This window comes from Heterocephalus glaber, unplaced genomic scaffold (assembly GCF_053883595.1).
Source record: "Heterocephalus glaber isolate CG9 unplaced genomic scaffold, H.glaber_assembly_v1.0 deba00000347, whole genome shotgun sequence".
NCBI classification, from domain to species: Eukaryota; Metazoa; Chordata; class Mammalia; order Rodentia; family Bathyergidae; genus Heterocephalus; species Heterocephalus glaber.
This window is the reverse complement of record NW_028258143.1, coordinates 45,930,116-45,937,129: the sequence shown is the minus strand read 5'-3', so window position 1 is coordinate 45,937,129 and position 7,014 is coordinate 45,930,116.

Sequence of the window (7,014 nt, the reverse complement as noted above, 5' to 3'; positions counted from 1 at the left end):
CAGCAGAAACTACTAAAATCTAGAGGTTCATTAGGGACTATTTTGAAAACATATTTCAATAAATTGGGAAAACTAGAAAAAATGGGTAACTTTCAAGGCACTGTTCTAGAAATCTCAGAAAGAAATACACTGAGACACAGAATTCAGGTAAAATAATAAAAGTTCTACTTGCAAGCAGGTAGGACTGCCAGAAACCATCTCATCAGTATCCATGCACCCCTTTGTTCAGTGTTCCCTTTTTATATCCTTTTTAGCCATTATCTCATCCCTAGTGGTCTTTGATGTGTAAATACAATTCCAGTTCCTATTTACAAGTCACAGACACAAGATAAGCACATATACATTGTAAATTCACCCAGCCATTGCAACTTTGTTAGGTTAATGAAGTTACTGGTTAAAGAGTCAGATTACTGTCACCTTAAACAAGGAGAGTTATAGGAAAAGCAAATCTTAAAGGAACACATTACTTACTTTGCTTCTACAACTACCTTAATATTCAATCTACTAAGTTATCTAAAACTTTTCCCTATCAGCACATATGATCTCCCAAATTTGAACCCAAATGATGAAAACCTAAATATCAATAACAATGTGACTGAATATAAAATCTGTTGATAAAGAAAAGCCTAGAACTAAGCAAATTCACTGCTAAATTTTTACCAAATCTTCAAAGAAGTATAAAATAAATAAATAAATACTAACACCAATGTTCCTCAAATTTATATGTAAAACAAGAAGAGGAGTGCTTTTAAACTCATTCTATCAAAGAACAATGCCATGATACCAAAAGCAGAGGACAATAACAAGAGCAGAAAAAAAAGAAAGAAAAAATTATTTAGCAACACTTCTGACAAAATATAGATGCAAAAATCTTCAATTAAATACTCAGAAACTGAATGAAGTTGGTTTGTTCCAGGGAAGCAAGGATGGTTCAATATACACCAATCAGTAAATATAATATACCACATAAATAGAATCAAGAATAAAAGCACATGATCATTTCAACAGATCCAGCAAAAGCTTCTGACAAAATTTCAACATTCCTTTATAATAAAAGTTTGAAAAAAAATTAAGTATAGAAGGATTTTTCTTCAACCTGCTAAAGGCTGTATACATTTAGCTTATAGCCAACATCATACTGAGTGGGAAAAGCATTCTTCTAAAATTAACTATAGAAAGCCACTCTCACCACTCCTGTTCAACATAATATTTGAAATTTTAGTCAGAGTAATCAGACAAGAAAAAGCCACAAAAATGATACAAATAAGAAAACATGAATTCAAATCATCTATAATTGCATTTGATATGGTCCTATACTTAGAAAACTCTACCGGCAGACTACAAAATCAATATAAACAAAAACCAGTAGTCTGTTCTTCTGGGCCTCCTCCTCCCCTCTTCCTTCTCTTCCCTCCTCCTCCTCTTCTTCCTCTTTCTTCTACCTAAATAAGTGTTATACCTCTGATCTACAACCTCAGTAGCTTTTCTATACACCAATAATGAACCCACTGAGAAGGAAATCAGGAAAACAATTCCATTCACAATAGCTTAAAAGATATGCCTAGAAATAAACCTAACTAGGTAAGTAAAATATCTCTACAATGACAATTATAGAACACTGAAGACACTGCAGAAATAAATAGAAGACTCTAAAAGAACATGGGAAAGACCTGCTATGTTCATAGATCAGCAAATTTAATATTGCTAGAATAGCCACAGTACTGAAAGCAATCCACAGATTCATTATGATCTCCATCAAAATACCAATGGAAGAGTGAAGCTCAGCCGGTCCCAGCACCCAGAAGAAATCTCCCTGCCTCCATCCCAGGCTCCTAGGGCAGAGAAGCTGAGCCAGTCTCAGCACCTGGAAGGAAGCTCCCCCACTGCCATCCCAAGCTCCTAGGGCGGAGAAGGTGAGCAGCATGGGTGCCAGAAGCACACCCCACCCTGCCCTGTGGAAATGAGAAGACACATAAACAAGCTTCAAAAGCAGACTTCTGGATCACCTACAGCAACCCCAAAGGGAAATGAGATGGAACACTCTGATACTCAACCACCTGGACTCCCTGAACTGGCAACAAAAGAGGATCTGCGAAAAATGAAATCAGAAATAATTACTCAGACAACAGCAAAGATTTTGCTCATGGTGCAAGACATGATTAATAAATCTAGAGAGGACACAGATAAAAAAATAGAGGATCTGAGGAATATGATGGAATCCCAACATAGGAAACAAATGAAATCCATAAAACAGATACAAACAGATTTCCAAGAGATTAAAAACTCCATCAAAAGTCTGTGCAGCAGAATGAACCAATGTGAGGATAGAATTTCACATATAGAAGATAAGATTGCAATTAGTGACCAGGAAAAGAAAAACTGCTTAACAAATTGTAAGGGAACACGCAAAATCAATCCAGCAGCTGCTAGACAATGCAAAGAAGAATAACATAAGACTGATTGGAGTCAATGAAGAAACAGGAGAGAGTGCAGATGACATAAAAAAACTCTTCACAGAAGTGATGGCAGAAAACTTCCCAAGCAGGGGAAAAGAACTTGACATACAGATAAGTGAGGCATATAGGACTCCAGCTAGCCTTGATCAAAAAAAATCTACACATAGGCATATAATAGCTAGGATTCCGGAAATCCAACAGAAGAACAAAATTCTACAAGCAGTGAGAGAAAAGAAACAAATCACATACAAAGGAAAGCCCATCAGAATCACAGCAGACTTCTCAATGCAAACCCTCAAGGCAAGAAGAGCTTGGAGTGATGTATTTCAAGCCCTAAAGGAAAACAGCCTCCAACCTAGATTGATGTACCCTGCAAAACTATCTTTCAAAATTGATGGAGAAATAAGATGCTTTTATGATAAAGAGCACCTCAGGAACCTCATGAATACCAAACTGGCACTCCAAAAAATTTTAGACAATACCCTAGGAAAAGACAATGAGGATCACAACCCCAGGAAACCCAGCAGAATGAATCCATTGGGCGTGACAAATTAAACACAAAGCGGGACAATCCAACAAAAAGAAAAAGTCATGACAAGGCTTTTAAAACTTTTGACTTCGTCTCCCTAATGAGTGTATAATTCAATCTTATTATTGTACTGATTAGAATTTTTCTGATTCTAGAGTTGCACACCTTTTTTGGTGCTATACCAGCTATTTATCATCTTCTTATCTCTACATTTTAATTGGGCTGTCTATTAGTGAGCTGTAAGAGTTGTTTATATATTCTGGTCATCAGTTATAAGCATTGTAAATATGGTCTGTTTAAGGACTACTTTTCATTTTAATGATGTCATTTAAAGTTCTAAATTTTGATGGAATCTCATTTATCAATTTTTTCTTTTATACATCATGTCTTTTGTATCCTAGGTAGTTCTTGCCTACCCTGAATTCATAAATATTTTCCCTTATAATTTCTTCTTAAAATTTTATACTTTTTGGCTTTCTAATTTAGGTTCATAGATCCCTTCAAGTTATTTTCATGTATGGAGAAAAAGGGCTGAGGTTAATTTTTTATATACAGATACCAGGTGTTCTAGTGCCATTTGCTGAAGACACTATCTCTTCCTCTGCTCTTGAATCGAGTTTATATTCTATAAAATGCTTATGTTAAATAATCTTTCAAAACTGAGTGGAACATATATGTGTGGTTCTATTTCTAGATTCTCTGTTTTATTCCAATGATCTATATGTCTTTCCTTACACCAACACTGCCTTGATTACTGTAGTTTTAGAAGAAGTCTTAAAATTAGGTACTAAATGTCTTCCAACACTATTTTTTGGGTTTTTTTGTGTTTTTTAAACTTTTCTAGATCCTTTGTACTCCTACATAACTTTTAAATTTCAATATCTAATTCTTCATTTATAGCAAGTATACACAGACCTGAATTTTTATATATGCCGTGTTTTCTAATCCTGCTAAATTCAAATACAAGTTCTGGGGGCTCCTAGAGATTTCTTAGTATTTTCTCTGTAGATGATCATTTCATCTACATATGAAGATTTTGCTTCTACCTTGCCAATCCTATCCTAATTGTGTCATTTTATTGCCAGACTATTTTGGTGGGGACTAGGTTTCAAAGTTTAATGGACAGATAAAGAGTAAGCATATCTGCCCTTGTTCCCCACCTTAAGGAGAAAGCATTGTATCTTCTCCATTCATACAAGGCGTTCTCACTGGAAGTATGGAGTACATGTCTTTAATTTGTTGAGAAGGTTCTGTTCTACTTCTAGACTCCTGATAGCTTTTACCATGAACAGCTGTAGAATTTGATCCAATACTTTCTCTCCAACTAGTGACAGGATCATATGGCTTTTTCCTTTCCTCTGTTAAAATGATGACTTTTGGTGGTGGATCTTCCAATGCTGAAGCAACACTGCCATCCCTATAACAAAACCACTTTCTGCATCCTGCCAGATCTGACTTCTAATAGTTTGTCTTGTTAAACAAATTTCTATCTATGTTCATACTTTTTTCTTCTATTATCTTCATCCAGTTTTAGGATTAGCACAATGTTGATTTCCTAAAATGAGGGGAGAAGTGTTCCTTCTTTTTTCTGCTTTAATTACTTGATATAATTTAATCAGTTAAAATGTTTATGAGCCTGCTGTTGTCATATAGGTAGGTTTTCAAGCTAGGAATATACTTTCTTTAATAGGTGCTATTCAAATTTTATATTTCCTCCAGAGTTAGTTTCATTCATTTGTCTTCTAAGTTACTTCTTAGAAGTTGTCAAATGTATTTCAAAAAAGATTTTTGTAATATGCTTTCTATATCCTTTTAAATTCTGTAAAATCTGTGGTAATGTCTCCTAGTTCTTGATATTGTAATTTTAAAAATGTATAACTGATACTGTGTAACAGGAAGAAAAAAACAACAAATAAGTTAAACAATATGTCAAGTAAACTGAACAGGCACAAAAGTAGTCCAAATAATAAGTATATGAAAAATGTTCAACACCATTAGTCATTATCCAGCCTACTCCCAAAACCTGTAATAGATTTACTGGAGCCTTTAAATTTTGTATTTTGAATGGGTCCCATTCTAGACCTCCAAGAGTGGAGTACACAATACACATTGTATAGCTACTTAACCAAGATTGATAGGAAACCTTATGAGAAAAATCATGTCACTGACGATTTCTGAGAATGAAATAATAATAATAATATGTTTTACAGTATATAATAAATATACTACTCCAAGTGAGAGGATGCTACTAGGAATGGTTTCTTTCTGTCCAGCTATAGCTGGTACAATTTCCTTGGCTTGAATATATTTCTAAAACTGGTGTTCAATGTGTTTTAGCAACATAGATCTATTTAAACATAAACTCAAATGAAATTAATCTAAATAGTTACTAATTCACTCTGGACATATTTCAAGTGATACGTAGCCACTGGCTACTGTGTTGAGCAGCAGGGACATTGACTTGCCTCATGACAAAAAGTTTTATTGGGCAGCACTGTGCTAGAGGGCTTATTTATTGTTTGAATTTTCCATTATATCTAAAGGTATGAATTGAGTTTGCTCTATTTATAGCTTTTAATTGTATATAAAATTAGGAAAAGATGGAGTATGGTATGAAAATAATCAGAGAGGAAAAATACAGGGGGAAAAAAAAAAGAAAATCGAGTGGCTCTGTCTAAGCTAAGGCCTGGCAATTGACAGTCCCAGCAAGAATGAATCATCCCATAGGTTAGTGAGCAGAGATAGCCTGGTGGAGAGTTGATGCCGTTTATTTCTGAAAGACTGGGGATGGAGCACTGTCTGATACAAAGCTCTGGCAGCCAGTATTCCTACTGGGATGTCAGTAGGTTCCTGCTGGCAGCTGTCGCCATGACAACGCTCACAATGAGGCTGGAACCCAGAAAAGAGCTGCTCCTGTTGAAGCCCCAGCCTCACATCTGCCCTGTGTGGCTCTAGAAGTCTTATCAGTCAATCACTGGGAGATTCTCCTGAGAGCTCAATTTAAGCACAATTTATTTTAGTATAAAGTAAAACTTGAAAAGAAGTTCAGAGATTAAACCTAACCAGTAAATAAATTGTTAGGCTTCTTTCTATTTTTTTAAAAAAATCACAATATAAATTTTACTGTGTCTTGTCACTATATTTGACTGTGCCCTTTCTCCACATTCAGATAAAGCTCCTCAGTATGGATGTGGGAGTTATCGGTGCTGTACTCTGGCTTTTCTCTTCTTGGCAGCACGTGGTGGATAGCATTACCCACTATTTTTTTAGGAAAGATTAAACCATACTCGTAGGTAATCAACTGAAACAATAAGAAGGAAAATCCAGCTGTTTCTGTCCATGGGACTTATTTTGGCCAATGTAATATGAATGGAAATGGCACATGTTACCTCTAGTTAGGAACCTTGAAGTAGCATATGATAATTTCTTCTCCTGCTTGTCATGTCCCAGGTGGTGAAGCCTCCATCTGTCTTAGCACCTAAATGAGAGTGGCTGGATCAAGAGGCCTCACCTAGTAAAGGTAAGCCTGTAGGAAGACTGTGTTTTAAGCCACTGAGGTTTTTAAGGTTGCTTCTACAACATAGTTTTGTCTCTTGAATAATACAGTATATATAAGAAACTAGAAATAATGAAAATTCTGAAGGCAATGAACTATTTCAATGTAAATTATTCACAAGTAATTATCTATTGCAGAATTAGCCTAAAAATCAGTTCAATGGTGCAACTTTTCCCCATGCCTGTATTGTCTTGCAAGCAAGCAAGATTTATTATTCTTGGTTACATTAAAGAAAACATTCTGGTAATAGCAACTCAGTTTTCTCCATAGACTCTTTGAGGAAGGGGTACTGGTACTGGACATCCGAGGAACCCAGAAATGCTCTACCTCTGATCTATATTCAAGCCTTTTTTTATTTTGAAAAAGATTCTCAATACGTCACCTAGTCTAGATTTGAATTTACAATACTCCTGACTCAGCCTCCTGAGTAGCTTGGAATACAGGTGCACACCATTATGCCAGACTCCACAGAT